Genomic DNA, 16,997 nt, shown 5'->3' with positions numbered 1-16,997 from the left:
CGTTTTCTAGCCCATGCTTGGTGCACAGGGATACACAAGGAACGGCTATCATCGCAAAATAGCAAGAATCCAAACAGTAGCAAGCTGGTGCCCCTGCCAATCAAGAGGCAGGAAGCACGGCAGCAGCCATCACGCCTCCTTAATTGTGCACCTACTATGTGCAGAACACATTGCCCCCGCCCCTCCAAAAAGGGCCTTCACATAAGTTTCACCAAAATAGTTCCTAAGCACTCCTCTCACACCAGTTCCTCTGTGGCTAGAGAGAAGGGGTTTCCACGACGTGTGTGACTGGCGGGCGTGAGGCCGTGAGGAGTTAAACACTAGGAAGTCCCGTCTGCTGAGGGGTCCGTGGTAAGACTCCCCTGCACTGAGCAAGGCTGCTCTCCTGGAGCCCCTGTGCGCAGGGTCTGGGCTGTGGCAGGAGCGCCTGCTCCTTCCCTCTCGCTGTGGGGGTGTTAGATGTGCTCCTACGGAGACGTGCCCACTGTTACTTCAGCAGCAGGTGTGTGGACAGGTCAAGGGCGTGACACACGCCGCAGTAAGTTGTGTGTCTTCAGGCGCCTATTGAGGCTGCAGTGAACTGCGACCTCTGTCCACTCCTAGCTCGCTGATCTCTCCTGCCCAGATGGTGGGTAACAGGGGTGTGTAGGACGGGCAGGGCGGCCTTGGCTGAACTGGGAGCTGGCAGTGGCCGCCCATGTGCTCAGATCTGCTTTAGAGCAGACAGCACTGCTGAGTGAGTTGGAGAAAGTGGCGTTCCTGTATGTTAGGTCCTTAGCTACCTATCTCCAGGCTGGCCCAGGGCCAGGCAGAGACTCAGGGATGCCTAATGCCTGAAACAATTACCTGAAGTGAGGGCCTCCAGGTCTGCCCCACCTTGGCCTCTGCCCTTCTGTCTGCATGTGGGGGAGTCTCTCAGAGTCCAGATTCAGAGCCGGACCTCAGGAAGGCAAGGTGCTCTGCACTCAGTACAGGTGGTGAAACTGCTGAGTGCAATGGGCTCGGGTGCCCAGCATCCCATCGGCAGCTGCTCAGCCCAGAGCAGTGGTTTCCGGGTTCAGCATGAATCCGGGAGATCGCGGGCTAAGGCATGAATCCGGGAGATCATGGGCTAAGGCATGAATCCGGGAGATCGCGGGGCTCTGGAGAACAGTGTGTCATTCCCTCCATGTCAGATCTCAGAGGCCGCAGGTGTGGGCGGAGTGGAGAGTCTGCAGGTCTAACACCTTCCCAGGCAGTGTCCCTGCCCGCTGGCCCAGGCACCCCACAGCTGGTACCCATGTCTGGTGGGGGAGGGGGTGAGATGGGGGTTCCTTGGGAGCAATCCAGCTCTCTGCTCTCGGTGGTGTGATCTGGGCACCTCCTTCTCCGCCCCGGTGTCTGCCTCTGTGAGGTGGGATAACAACCCACTGCCTCCGGGGGCTGTGGAGCTAAAGGAATGATGGGGAGCAGAGCCCGGAGCCCAGCACACGTCTGGGACTCTCACCTGCCACTCAGCTCAGCGTTAGCACCCTTAGCACCCAGGAACGCAACACCTTCCACGCTGCACTGGGTCCCCGTGCCCTCAGACTCTGAGTTTGGGGAGCAGCTGCGAAGGGAGCCAAGCCACGGTCTCAGTCTCTGTGCTCACCAGGCTCCTACGGTGCCCCCCCACCCCTCCCCTCCCCACAGTGGCCCCTCTGCCTGCGCGCACCACCAGCTGGTCCCCGATGGGAGCATCCACGTGCATGAGCCTGTGCATGCGGCATGTGTGTGCGCGCGTGTGGCGTGTGTGTGCGCGTGTGGCGTGTGTGCGCGTGCATGTGGCATGTGCACGTGTGTGGCATGCGTGTGTGCATGTGGCATGTGTGTGCACGCGTGTGTCTACCTGACAACCAGCCACCTACCCTCTGTCTACACTTTACGTGTGTATCTCTCCAGGGTGGTGCCTCTCCCCTCCTCCTGGAGCACCGATCCCCCATCTGTAAACACGGCAGAATAATGGTCGCCAACAAATCGGCCTCAGAGTCTATAACCACATTAATCTACACGCCCACCGGCTCCGTCCCACCCCACCTTCTATTCTGGAACAGACGCTTCGGCCTCCCTCGGGCCGGGCACCTCCCTCCCCAGCCCCACACTGCCTCTCCCGCGCGCTGTCCTGCCCTGGCGCCTTCTCCCCACCGCCCCGCCCGCGTCTTCGGTCCCGGAGCTGCTCTGGTGCATGCCCTGGGCCGGTGCGTTTCTCAATTGGTCAGTGGCCACCTGCCGCGGTTTCACACCTGTCTCCGGCCTGGACACTTCCCATCCCTGGATCAGCCCAAGCCCAGTCTTCCTGGGAGGAGTTTTCCCGGGGACCCCAGCCGACCACTGCTCCCTCCCCCTTTCGTCCCCTCACTGCCCAGCGGAGCCGCTCTCCAGCTGGCGGTGTGGGGCTCCTCCCGCCAGACGGACAGGTCCCGTCTCAGCTCACGCGTGTGGCTCACAGAACCAACTGGCCTCGTCCCTCCAGGGCTGCGCTCTCTGGGAGCTGCGCGCCTGCGAAACAATCCAACAGCCGGAGGAGTAACGGATACCGCCAGCTGCGGGACAGTGTGCGGTGCTGGAGGGACCTTCATGCCCATTTACTCAGTGACAGGCGTCCATCTGAAAGGCCACTGCTGGGCGAGTCCAACTACATGACCTTCTTGAAAAGGCTGAACGATGGCCCTGGCCGGAGGTTCAGTGGTTAGAGCATCGGCCTGCACACCAAAGGGTCACAGGTTCGATTCCCAGTCAAGGGCATGTACCTAGGCTGCAGGTTCAAACCCCAGCTGGTTCAGGGCTTGTGCAGGAGGCAACCAATGATGTGTCTCTCTCACATCCATGTTTCTCTCTCTCTCCTCCCCTTCCTACTTCCTTTCCATTTTCTCTAAAAATTAATGAAAAAAATATCCTTGGATAAGGATTAACTAAACAAAACAAAAAAAGAGGCTGAACCATGGAGACAGTAAAAAGATTAGAGGTTGGCAGAGATGGGGGGAGGGAGGGATGAATAGGCAGAACACGGAGAAATCCTAGGGCAGTGGAACTACTCTATATGATACTATAACGATGGCACATGTGACTACTCATCTGTCAAACCCATGAATATATCAAAATGAACCTAATGTAAATAGGCACTTTGGGTAACAACGATGCTGTTATCCACCCTTCCAGGTCAGAGCCAATCTCGGTCCTCTGCCCAGTGCCGGTCCCGCCCACAGAACGGAGCTGAGCAGGGTGAGCGGAGCTGACTCTGTCCTCTGATCCAGGCGTGGAGAAGGGTGCGATCCTGCTCCGAGGCCCCCTCTCCCAGAGGCGCCTCTGCATTTCCCGGCTGTGGCGGAGGCGTTGCGTGCTTACAGGCCGTGTGGCCACTCTCTGTAGCACTCGGCCTTTTGCACACGGAGCCCCATCACCATCTTGGCTTCTGCACTCGGCACCTTGGCCTTTGGGTCCAGGAATCCCCTTCAGGCCCTGTGAGCAAGCATGGCGCCTGGCACGCTCTAGCACTGAGACATGTTAGGGCGTTTCGGATGGTCGCCCTGTGACCATGTGTCAGTCCAGGCCACCGGTTGTGCCAAATTGCCCCTCTTGGGGCTGCGCACGAAATCTGACCTTCCACTCAGTTTGCTGTGAACCTAAAACCCCTGTAGAAAATAAATTCTATTTTTCTAAGAAATTACATAACAGCTAACATGTCCTGAGGACTTTCCCAGGTCCTCATATAAACCACTCTGTGTATATTATCTCATTCACCCCGACAATGACTGTAAGGTGGACCCACTATTAGTCCTGTTTTACAAATATGGAGACAGAGGCACAGAGAGATTCAGCAACTTCTTTAACTTCAAACAGGAAGTATTGGCTCCACCAGCTAGAAAAAGTGGACTATTTTTCAAAAAGGACCTCTGAGCCAGGTTGAGATGGCAGAAGATTCCAGAAGCATTGGCTGCTCTATGTGTGACACGTGGCTGAGGTGCTGTCTCCGTGGGATCTAGCTGAGGTTTATCACAGAAACTCAGAGTGCCTGCTACTTGACCTCAGTAAACAAACAGCGAGTCACGGGGGGAGCTGGGGGGGGGGGTGTGAACTCAGCAGGCCCCTCTCCACAAGCTTCCCCTGGCGGGCACCAGTTCAGCCGGAGCCGGAGCTAGAATGTCTATTCCCACCAGACCTGCCCTGCATTTTCCGTGTGTCTGTCTGCTTCTCCCTGTGGTTTAGGGCAGTGGTCGGCAAACTCATTAGTCAACAGAGCCAAATATCAACAGTACAACGATTGAAATTTCTTTTGAGAGCCACATTTTTTAAACTTAAACTATATAGGCAGGTACATTGTTATTAACTTAATTAGGGCACTCCTAAGGCTTAGGAAGAGCCGCACTCAAGGGGCCAAAGAGCCGCATGTGGCTCACAAGCAGCAGTTTGCCGACCGCGGGCTCAGGGTAAACAGCGTGGGGTGGCTCAGCTGCTGCGGTTGTTTCTGACGGGTGTGTTATCTGCTGTGCTTCGGCACTGGATTTTCTCCCGAGTTGTTCTGAGAAGTTCTTTTCCACTTTTTTTTAGCTCGTAGTTAAAACATTGTCCATAAAGTGCACCATCCTATTCACGCCTTTGATTTTAGTCAAACGTGGGCATGAAGCCCGGCACCGTGCCCAAGAAGGGCACCCCAGGAGCGCAGGGGGTCCGAGCCTCCCCGTGGCCCGCACACGCCCCAGAAGGAGGGCACTTGGAGACGTGTCTGGTCTGAGCCTCTCACTTCTCAGAGGAGACAGGACCGCTTGCAGTTCTGACTCGCTGGAGGCCCCACGGCCGGGACAGAGACAAGCGTAGAGCCCAGTGATGTAATGCGTCTAAGTCCTTTCCCTCAAATTATCCTCTGAATCTCCCACCTCCTAGCAGGATAATTTAAACCCAAGCCTGTACCTCACCTGGGCAGCTTACCTGGTGCAGTTCCTGCCTGCACGCGCCCCCCTCATCTCAGCTCCTGCTCCCCAGCTGTCTGGCTGCAGGTGGACAGTTCAGGTGTCTCGCCAACTGCTAGGTCAGCTCCCCGAGGGAGTCTGCGCTCACCGCAGACAAGCGAAACGGAGCAGTGGAAAGGGCCTGGCTGGCCAGGGCATTTGCTTCTGGTCCCCTTCCCACCTCACCCAGGGAGCGGGCGTTTATTCTACTCAGCGGGAAGGGCTCCTTTGCTGGGTGAGCGCAAAGAAGCTCTGCAACTGCCCATCATCAGCTGCCTTCCCCTCCCATCACGGGAGCCCGCGTGCGGGCATGTGTGTGTGTGTGTGTGTGTGTGTGTGTGTGTGTGTGTATGCATCCCATTGATGGACAAGCTCCTCTTCCTGTGAGAAACAGGCCCAGGAAGGCGCTGGCCAGCTTGGGGCGGGGGCTGAGGCTGCTGCTCCCGCCAGCCACAGAAGGACCAGGGAGAGGCCTCTTGGAACTGAAGTATCAGCTGAGAGGCAGCGACGAGGTTGCTGGTGGGGAGGCTGATGGGGGTCCCTGCTTCCCAGGAATGGTTTGGTCTTAGCTGAATGTGAAGGGATTTTCCGCTCCCCCGTGGAAGTGGCTGGAAGAGGCTGCTCACCCACTAAGGGACGTGATCTGGGTTGGTTCTCCTCTCCCCCAGCCCCGCCCCAACGCCTCATGGGTAGGCGTCCCCACCAGCCATCGCTCAATTTGAGTCTCTGTGGTAAAAATACAAAGTCTTGAAAGACCCCTCCTACCCACTTACGTCCCTGTACCTTTGTCACCAAAGGTTTGCCGACTGGCTCCACCTTCTGTCACGGTACCCTCACGTCCTGCCTCCTGCCACCCCGGAAACCCTTCACTCCTTTTGTCCCTCCATGGTTCAGCTCCCGGAGATGCTCACCCTCGCATGACAGTGTAGGAAGCCTCGTGGCCCATTAAATAAGGACCACCGCTCATGACTCATTTACTCTGACTTACCTTTAAATACTATTTTCTTTAAAAAGGCTGGGTCGGGAGCGGAGAGAGATTCTAAATTCCACCCAAGAGTAGAGAATTACCACTACATGTGTGACTGTGGCACTGGGGAAGCACAGTGGACAGGGGGCTTAGTTTTATATAGAGTGCGTATCCTGTGTGTTATATAGTTGATGGAGTATACATATGTGTATAGTGTGTACGTGTGTGTATCCTGTGTGTTATATGGTTTATGGAATGTACATATGTGTACAGTGTGTGCACACGTGCGTATTCTGTGTGTTATACAGTTGATGGAGTGTATATATGTGTATAGTGTGTGCACACGTGCACATCCTGTGTGTTATATAGTTGATGGAGTGCATATATGTGTATAGTGTGCGCACACCTGCGTATCCTGTGTGCATATATGTGTATAGTGTGTGTATGTGTGTGTATTCTATGTGTTACACAGTTTATACAGTATGTGCATGTGTGTACAGTGTGTGTCATATGGCTTATAAAGTGTGTGTATGTGTGTGAATCCTGTGTATACACATGTTATATAGCTTACACAGCGTGTATATGTCATATAGTTTATATGGTGTGTGTGTGTGTGTGTGTGTGTGGTGGGGCTGGGGCGTGGGTAATGCTGTGAGGGGTATGAGGCTGGGTCACAGCGCCTGGGAAGTGGATTTCTGTAACTGAGAGAAGACTCTCTGCTGGAACCTGAGGCTTAGTCTGCCAGAAAGTTGCAATGTCCTAAGACCTGGAAAGATACAGTGTTGAATGGAATACGCTCTGGGGTACCAGTCGCGTGGAGCAGACGGAGTTTCTGTGGATAAATGAGCCGAGCCTGACGAGAGGACCGCCGTGAGGAAGTCTGCACAACAGGAAGGTGAACTGGCTTACGAACAGAAAAAAGGCTCAGACGCCCTGAGGGGCAGCCTGCCCAGGCAGTGGTAAAATGTCTGACCTCCTGTTTCCCTTAAGGCCGGTTGTAGGTGGTATGCTCATCCTCCAAACATATAACGTGGTCAAACACAGGGCTCCACAGTTCAGTGAGGGAATGTCCTTGCAGTGATGAAGGTCAGTGATGGGTGAGGGCATTGCGGTCGTGACCGTTCACTGTCTTTTAAAATAATATCTCCTTGTAGAGATTCCTCCGGATTGCCAATGGGAAGTCTGCAGAAGCCAACCTGCTCCTGTGACTGATGCCAGCAAACCCTGCTGCTGGGACTCACCGATTGGCTGGGGGGTGACAGGACCAGCCTTGAGGAAGGCTCAGGAAAACCCGGCTTTCTCCACACAAATCCGATTGGCTTAGGAGACGGTCATGTGACATGGTGACCAAGGCTGCAAACTGAATATCTAGAGAAGGTCTCTGGGGAGCCTTGCCTTTCGAAGGCCCTGGGATCTTGACATGGAATTTCCATTGCCCTTTAGCATGGGCCTGTGTGGGGGAAATGCCGCATCCTCGTCTGACTGCTTCCTTCTCTGACTTGAAAACCTGAGCCTTTGTCCCAAAGTTAATTGTACTTTAACTAAATATTTGATAAATAATGTTTTCTTTAGCATGCTTCATTTATTGTCTGAAATTTAACATATTTAAAAATCAATTAAATGTGTGTTTGCTGTCTAAGCATATGATTAAATATTTGGAAATATCTATAACTCGTAAAAAATAATTAACATGGCCCTGGCTGTTGTGCCTCAGTTGGTTGGGCATCTTCATCCCATGCACCAAAAGGTGGCCGGTTTGATTCCCGGTCAGGGCACATGCCTGAGTTTCCGACTCGATCCCTGGTAGAAGCCATGCAGGGGGCAGCGATCCAAAGATGTTTCAGTGTTTCTCTCTCTCCCTTCCTCTCTCTGTAAAAATCAATAAAAATATTTTTTAAAATAACCAATATAATTGCCTTCATAAATTTCCTGCTACATTTTCCTTGAAGGGCACTTAAAATGGTATGCAATGATTTAATTCCATAAGGGGATAAATATAGAATACATTTTAATACAATAAATCTCTGAGATTCATAATAATGTATTTTAAATTTATCTTTATTGTTGAAAGTATTACAGATGTTTTCTTTTTCCCCATTTTTAAATAAAAGCAACTTTCCAAATCCAATTTACAGGAATTTCATGCTAGTATGATGAGATCATAATTACATGGATAGTCTAGTCCTTTTTCCTTCTCACTAAAAGAATGTTTGCCTTAACATTGTAATTAAAACTCCTAGGAAGCAAATATCATATAATTATAGAAAATTATTGCCACAGAAAGAATGACTAACAAAAAAATTGAATGACTCAAAGGATTTTATGTAAATTGTATTTGCAATGGACTGAAAATATTTGTGTCCCCCTAAAATTCATATGTTGAAATCCTAAGTCACAATGTCATGGTGTTTGGAATTGAGGCCTTTGAGAGGTGATTAGGTCATGAGGGTGGAGCCCTGGTGAGTGAGATTGGTGCCCTCACAGAAGGGACGGCAGGGAGCTGCCTCTTCGTCCAGTGGGTGAGGACACAGGAGAAGAGGCTCTCAGCAGACACTGAAACTGCCGCACTTTGCCTTGGGCTTCCAGCCTCCAGAAGGGTGAGAAATAAATTTCTGTTGTTTATAAGCCACCTGGTTTATCGAGTTCTGTTTCAGCCTGATGGTCTAAAACGGTATTTTAATTTCACATTTCTTCATACTATCATGCAAACAGATGTGGACGGTTGGGTTGTGGCCAGCTGGGAGTCGGAAGACCTGGTTTCCAGACCCTTTTCCGTACTTTGGGCAAGAACTCTACTCCTTGGGACTCTTGGTTTTTTAATCTGTAAAATGGTCCCTGAGGGTCTTCTTTCCCAGTGGTAAAATTCAACTCTACTTTAAAAGAAACAAAATCTGAAATTAGGCAATAAATAGGGTGAAGCTATATGAGACCGATCTCTTACTGGAAATAAGTTCTAAGACATTCATTTCTATCTATGTTGATCTTGTTAGATGTTAACTTTCCTCACCTATGCTGAAAGTTGGAGGCCAGGAATTAATTCGAGGAGGCATAAGTTCTACAGAGAAAGTTAACGGGATCAGCCATGCACCCTAGATGTCGGGAGTAGGGGCACCACACCCCATATTTTGGGGATAGGATATGTTTTCATTGTAGAATTCACTGCAGCCTTTTAGTTAGAAAGGCTGTAGCTTTTTCTTTATTGTTTCAAGAGTCTGTTTTCTCATTAACCACTGTCTTCAACAATGAACTTCTCTCTTTAAAAAAATGTAAGTTTAAAAGAATTATATACTATGAGCAAGTGAGATTTATTCCTAGAATGTAAATCTAGTTTAACATATAAAAATCAATCCATGTAATACACCCTAATAACAGAGTGACAGGAAAAACCCACATGATCATTTCAGTTGGTACAGAAGAAGCAACTGATAAAATTTAACCTACTTTCATGATAAAACAAACACACTCCACACAAGTAACCTATATGTTCATGTAGACTAATGTTACTTCAATAAAATTTAAAAAAGCACACACACACTCAACAAAATGGGAATAGAAGAAAACGATTTCAACATATTTAGGGCCAAACATGAAAAGCCCACACTGAGTTCCATATATATACTAGAGGTCTGGTGCACAAAAATTTGTGCACTCAGGGGGGTCCCTCGGCCCGGCCTGTGCCCTCTTGCAGTTTGGGACCCCTCGGGGGATGTCCACCTGCTGACTTAGGCCTGCTCCCTGGGGGATTGGGCCTAAGCTGGTAATCAGACAGACCTCTGGCAGCCCAGGAGCCCTCAGGGGATGTCCACTTGCCAGCGGGGAGCAGGCCTAAGCTGCAGTCGGACATCCTTAGCACTGCCGAGGAGGTGGGAGAGGCTCCCACCACCACTGCTGTATTGGCAGCCATCAGCCTGGCTTGTGGCTGAGCAGAGCTCCCCCTGTGGGAGAGCACTGACCATCAGGCGGCAGCTCCTGCATTGAGCATCTGCCCCCTGGTGGTCAGTGTATGTCATAGTTACCAGTTATTCCCAGTCGTTCTGCTGTTAGGGTCAATTTGCATATTATCCTTTTATTATATAGGATAGAGGCCTGGTACACGGGCTGGCTGGTTTTCCCTGAAGGGTGTCCCGGATCAGGGTGGGGGTCCCGCTGGGGTGCCTGGTCAGCCTGGGTGAGGGGCTGAGGGCTGTTTGCAGGCTGGCCAAGCCCCCCAGCAGGGACCCTCACCCCATGAGGGTGTGGCCAGCCTGGGTGAGTGGCTGATGGCTGTTTGCAGGCTGGCCAAGGCCCCCAGCCACCCAAACTCCCAATGGAGGCTGGCTGGAAGCAGGTATCTGGGATTTATTTATCTTCTATAATTGAAACGTTGTTGTCTTGAGCGGAGGCTATAGGCGGCCAGGGCAGGCGAGAAGCTTGGCTTCCTCCATCGCAGGGGCAACCACGCCTCCTGCTTGCTCCAGCTCCCTGGCTGCCTGCAGCCATCTTGGTTGGGTTAATTTGCATATAGTCACTTTGATTGGCTGGTGGGTGTATCTTGTGAGTGTAGTGGAGGTATGGTCAATTTGCATGTTTCTCTTTTAATATATATATATACATATATATATATATATATATATATATATATATATATATATATATCTCCAAAATAAATAAAGAACTCTTAGAATTCAACAAAAAACACCCAAACAACCCAATTAAAAATGAGCAAATGGCCTGGCTGGTGTGACTCAGTGGTTGAGTATTGACCTATGAACCAGGAGGTCACGGTTTGATTCCTGGTCAGGGCACATGCCCAGGTTGCAGGCTCAATCCCCAGTGTGGGGTGAACAGGAGGCAGTAAATTCATAATTCTCTCTCATCATTGATGTTTCTCTTTCTCTCTCCTTCTCCCTTCCTCTCTGAAATAAATAAAAAATATATTAAAAATTAAAAAATAATAAAAATGAGCAAAGGGCTTGAATAGACATCTCTCCAAAGAAGGCACACAAAAGACTGATAAGCACATGAAGAGATGCTCAGCATCGTTAACCAGTAGGAAAATGAAAATCAAAACCACAATGAGATGCCACCTCACACCATTTGGGAGAGCTACTATCAGCAAAACAGAGACAGACAATAGCAAGCCTTGGTGAGGACAGGGAGAAATTGAAGCTCTTGTGCACTGCTGGTGGGAATGAGAACAGTTATGATGGTTCCTCAAAAGTTAAAAATAGGATTACCATGGGCTGGCTGGTGTGACTCAGTTGGTCAGAGCATCATCCAGACAGAGCACTGGAAGGACAGGATATATACCTCGGTTACAGATTCCATCCCCACTTGGGGCACATACAGGAGACCACCAATCAGTGTTTCTCACACCAATGTTTCTCTCTCTCTCCCCCCTCCTCACTCTCTAAAATTAATTTTTAAAACATTAAAAAATAGAATTAATATATGACCCAGCAATTTCACTTTTAGGTATATACCCACAGAATGAAAAGATGGGCCACAAAGAGGTATCTGCACACACATGTCCATAGCAGCATATTCACAATAGTTGAAAGGTGGAAATAGCCTGAGTGTCCATACAGATGAGTGGATTAAAAGAATGTGGTCTATACATACAATGGAATATTATTCATGTAGGATGATGTTCTCCTGGTCCATGCTACAGCATGGATGAACCTTGAGAACATTATGCTATGTGAAAAGAGCCCGTCACAAAGGACAAGTGCTGTAGGACCCCATTTAGATGAGGCACTTAGAATAGTCAGATTCACAGAGACAGAAAGTAAACGCTAGTTGCCTGGAGCTGGGGGAGGGGGAACGGTAAGTTATTGTTTATCGGGGACAGAGGTTCAGTTCTGCAAGATGAAAAGAGTTCTGAATGTTGGTTGCACAACAATGTGAATGAACTTAACACCACTGAACTGTACACTTTAAAGGGGTTAGGATGGCAAAATTTACATTATATGTATTTTAGCCCGATTTTGAAGAATGCAGCTTTCAAACACGTATTGTACATGTAATAGAGTTTCAAACATGAAGAATCAGTCATCCCAGGTTTTATTTTTACATGTTTTCTCCGAGCCTGTTTTTCATTGCATGCATATACTTTACAGATCATCATAAGTTATCTACAGGTGAATGCTTTTTCCACTAAACAAGTCATCAAACATTTTCCCTGTGTGTGTGCTTAGTGGTCGGGTGTGAGGGCTAGGTTCTGTGTAGCGGAGCTAGGGATGGGATCTGGCAGGGGAAGCTGGGAGAAGCAGGAGCCAGAGCACCAGGGACCCACGGAGGAAGGCCTAGTGAGCAGCAGGTAGGAATCACAAAGACGTGGCTACTTCTGCCTAGAGCCAGTGTTTATTCAGTCACCAAGTAAAGGGGTGTGATGGAGAAAGCTTGAAGTCCATCTTTGTCCCCCCAAATTGGATGCTGGTTATGGTGAACATTGGTATACAAGAGTCCTCAGGGCACCATGGGGATGGTTACCTCCAAGGCCAGCACTTCATTGTGAATTGGGGATGTCTGTCTCATACAAGGTGCTCCCACCCACGCCCCTGGTACGTGCTCTCAAGGCTGAAGTAGCAACAAAGACAGTGGTGCACACACCAGTGAGTAGAAATGAGCGTCCCAGCACCTGCGCTGCCACCAGAGAGCCAGCCAGGCCACCTGCCCAGAAATGTCCTCCATCACCAGAGAATCTAGATCAGTATCTAGGGAGGGGCTGTGTCTGATTTGAAACCTACTTATCAAAAACTCAGTTCCTTTATAAGAGCTCTTCTCCTCCTCCTAACCAGCTTCCACCAGCAGACTCCCTGGCTGCCAAAGAAACTGTTGAGAAATGTGTGTGTGCGCGTGCGCGTGCGTGTGTATGTGTGTGTGTGTGCACGCGCATGTGTATGTATGTGCGTGCGTGCGTGTATGTATGCATGCGTATGCGTGTGTGCGTGCATGTGTGTGTATGTATGTGTATGCACGTGCATGTGTGTGTGTGTCTTGAATAATTAGGGAATCTTTGGAACTCAAAGTGAGGGAAATAGAAATGGCGTGAGGAAACTTGTGGGCATCGTCGGGTCTAGAAGCTGATAATATGAGAGGTCTGTGCAAGACACTGAGCTGTTGGGGGGGGGGCGGTGGACGGGCAAGTGTGACTCAGTGCCCATGATGTGTGTGCCCTGCGAAGGCCAGTGGGCACACATGGGAAGCAGGTGAGCAAACCTGTGACTGGGATTGGTCTGCAAAGGCCACGCAGAATAAGCATGATCTGTCAAGTCCAGGTTCAAGGAAGCAGCCCCTTGTAAAGATTCAGAATTGCCCGACCTCTGCAAAGTAGAGGAGGGAGAAGGGTAACTGAGCTTCTGGAGAGGAGGAAGGAAGGGAGCATAGTTCAGGGACCTCAAATGCAGACAGTGATGCAGGGTCAGATAGCTAGGGAAGTATTGGTTTGCAGCCATCCATACATAGATATGATTTCATTCAACCAGGTATCTTTCTCCATACCCCAAGCTAAGGGTGGTCAGCTCCCTGCGAGCATGGTCCTCACCATGGGTGAAATGCAAAAACAATTGTAGAAGGCACATTTTAATTTGGACATTTAACAACATTGAAAAATATGATTTACCTAATTCCGCGGATATTGGTTCCATAGATATCATACATGTGCAGAAATGACAGCGGTATGGAAAACATCGACTGGAAACAGCAGACTCCAGGGAACTCGGAGGCCTGAAGGAGTCTGCCGTCTATGGTAGGCTTGGGTTGGGGGCACTGGGGGTTGGGAGCATCGTGAAGGTTCTGAAAGAGAGAGGAAGGCAGAGAATGTGCCCTATGAGACAGCCCCATGCCTGCATTCCTCCCTACGCCTGTGGGCTGTGCTTTCCAATAGCCAGCATGCTAGCTGAGTCATTCTGTAGTTCAGTGAGATGATACCTTTAACAGAACTTTTTTTAACTTACTGTATCCCCTTCCTGTAAATCCTAATCTCTGATGACAGAAAGTGGATGAGTGGTTGCCAATCCATTAAGTTTATGCCTGTACTTGAACTTTACATATGTGGAAACATTTTCGTGTCCTCCACCCCCCAGAGAATCTAGATCAGTATCTGAAGAGGGGCTGTGTTAGCTTTACATTTTCATGTTAGCTTCTTTCCTTCAACATAATTATCGTGAGATTCATTCTCACTGTTGCATGAATTAGTAATTCATTCTTCAGGATTGCTAAGTATGAATAGGCCACAACGTGTTTATCCATTCATCTGTTGATGGATATTTGAATTGTTACCAGTTTTTAGCTATTGTGAATAAATTGCTGTAAACATTCTTGTACAAGCCTTTTGGTGGAAACATGTTTTCACTTTTAAAAAAATATGTTTTTATTGATTTCAGAGAGAGGAAGGGAGAGAGGAATAGAAACATCAATGATGAGAATCACTGATGGGCTGCTTCTTGCATGCTCCCTCCTGGGGACCAAGCCCAAAACCCGGGTATGTGCCCTGACCGGGAATCGAACCATGATCTCCCGGTTCATGGGTCAACGCTCAACTACTGAACCACACTGGCCGGGCTGTTTTCATTTCTTTAAGACAAATACCTAGGAGTAGAATTACTGAGTTACATATAGGTGTATGTTTTACTTTATCAGAAACTTTTCATTTTACCACTTCACACTGGCAGCAGCAAAGCATGAGAACCACAGTTGCTCCAGCTTCTCACCACTAGTGTGGCCAGACTTTCCAGGGTCAGCCATACACATGGGTGTGAAAGGATAGACCCAGTTTACACTTCCTTGGTGCTAAGCATCTTTTCATGAGCTTATTGTCCGTGCACAGGTCTTCCCTCCTGAGGTATCTCTTCAACGTTTCGGCTCTTTTTTTTGAGTTGTTAGTCTTTTTATTATTATTAATTTGAAGGAGTTCTTTATATATGACAGATCTCCTTTGTCAAATATACATATAGGAAATATTTTCTCCCAGTCTGTCACTTGCATTTTATTTTCTCAATGGTCTTGTAAAGAGGTCTTTAATAGTTATAGAGTTCAATTTATTATTTTTCTCTCCTTTATGGTTAACACTTTCCATGCCCTTTCTAAAGACTGTTTGCCTATACCAAGATTATGAAAATATTTTCCTATTTTTTTCTTCTAGAAGCTTTAGAGTTCTATATTTTAGGTCTAGATCTATTCTTCTGCTCAAATAAATTTTTATGTGGTGTGAAGTAGTGACCAAGTCCCTCCCCCCATCTCCTCCCCACCATTTCTCCCCCCCCCCCCCCCCCCATCACACACACACATTTATTCGGTTGTTCCAGCACCATTTTCTCCATTAAATTGTTCTGGCACATTTGTCAAAAATCAGTTGACTACCTAAGCCTCACTGGTCTGTCCCATTGATTTGTCTATCATTATGCCAATATTTCAGTCTCTTTTTTTTCAATATTTCAGTCTTAATTAATGTTGCTTTATAGAAAGTTTTTAGTTCAGATAGTGTAAGTCCTCCAATGTTCTTGTTCTTAAGAACTTGGCCACGCTAAGTCCTATGCTTAGAAACAACTTGTCAAACTGTACAATGAAGTCTATGAGAATTTGATTGATATTGAGTTGAATTTATAGTTTTAACATGGAGAGAGCAGTCATCTTATCAGTTGTGAGTCTTTCATAAGCATGATATATCTTTCCATTAATTGGGATGATATTTAATTTCTTTTACCAATATGTTACTATTTGCAGTCTTATGTGTGTTTTGTTAAATCTAATCTAATCTAAAGTATTTAATGATTTTTTGGATGGAATTTAATGTAGAAATAAAATGGAATATTTATAATAAATTAAATTTATAAATTTATAAATAAAAATTATAAGTAAATACATTTTATAAGATTTATTTAAAAATAAAAGTTAAGCCCTAGCTGGTTTAGCTCAGTGGATAGAGCATCGGCCTATGGACTGAAGGGTCCTGAGTTCAATTCCAGTCAAGGGCACATGCCAGGGTTGCATGCTTGATCCCCAGTAGGGGGTATGCAGGAAGCAGCTGATCAATGATTCTCTCTCATCATTGATGTTTCTATCTCTTTCTCCCTCTCCCTTCCTCTCTGAAATCATAAAAATATATTTAAAAAAAAAACACAGAAAAAAAATAAAATAAAATAAAAGTTAAATATAAAAGAAATCCACAAATGGTAGCTTAAACCAATGAGGGGCTTATAATTTCACGAAACAAAGACTCTAAATGCCAGAAGTCTAGGACTGCTGTTCAAGGCTATCTCTTGTTTCATTCAGTCCTCATGGTCACAAGGTCGCTGCTCAACCTCTGGCAGCACGTCCACAGAGCAAGTGGAACAAGAGGGAATGCAAAGACAAAGGCCATGCCAGCAACCCACCCATTTTTAGAGAAGAACCACGGCTTTCCCTGAAGCCCACGCTGTGGCCAGAACTTCCTGCTTCTGCCCCCAGAGCAGCAACACTCATGAAGATCATGTGTTCCCTTCAGGGGCTACTCTGAACTCCTGGGGAAGGAGAGACCCATACTGGGTGGCCCATGGCAGAGTCTGGCCAACAAATACCACTTCCCACTTCACTTTCATCGGGTGAGTGTTTTGTATCAGGCGCTGGGCCAGGTACTAAAGACAGAATGATGAGAATAAGAGCTCCTGTCCATTGCTCCCCTACCATGGGCGAAATACTACTCAACATCCACTCACCTAAAATTGTGTATCATCTCCTTTTATTGACATAACTAGAGGCCCGGTGCACGAATTCATGCACAGGTGGGGCCCGGTTGGCCTGCCCTGATTGGGGCCTTCCAGGGGGAGGGGATGCAGGAGGTTGGCTGCAGGCCCTGCCCCTGATCGGGCTGTTGACCGGGCACAGTGTGTGTCACAGTGACTGGTCGTTCTGGTCATTCTGGTCATTCTGGTCATTCTGGTCGTTCTTGTCACTTGGCTTTTATATATATATACTAGAGGCCTGGTGCACGAAATTCGTGCACTGGGGGGTGGGGTTCCTTCAGCCTAGCCTGCCCCTCTCACAGTCCGGGGAGCCCTCAGTGGATGTCCTACTGATGGCCACAGTCTGGCAGCAGAGGCACGGAG

General features: G+C 48.4%; 1 long non-coding RNA gene across 1 annotated transcript; it reads left to right on the top strand.

Moving 5' to 3' along the window:
• Positions 1-8,408: 8,408 nt before the first annotated feature.
• On the top strand, positions 8,409-16,471 carry LOC118679054. The gene is made up of 3 exons (XR_004975101.1): positions 8,409-8,528; positions 13,562-13,660; positions 16,186-16,471. It is a non-coding gene; the product is annotated as an uncharacterized LOC118679054 (long non-coding RNA).
• Positions 16,472-16,997: the final 526 nt, after the last annotated feature.

This window comes from Myotis myotis, unplaced genomic scaffold (genome assembly GCF_014108235.1).
Source record: "Myotis myotis isolate mMyoMyo1 unplaced genomic scaffold, mMyoMyo1.p scaffold_m19_p_22, whole genome shotgun sequence".
NCBI lineage: Eukaryota > Metazoa > Chordata > Mammalia > Chiroptera > Vespertilionidae > Myotis > Myotis myotis.
The sequence above is the reverse complement of the archived record's forward strand: the minus strand, read 5'-3'. Positions and strand labels throughout refer to the sequence as shown.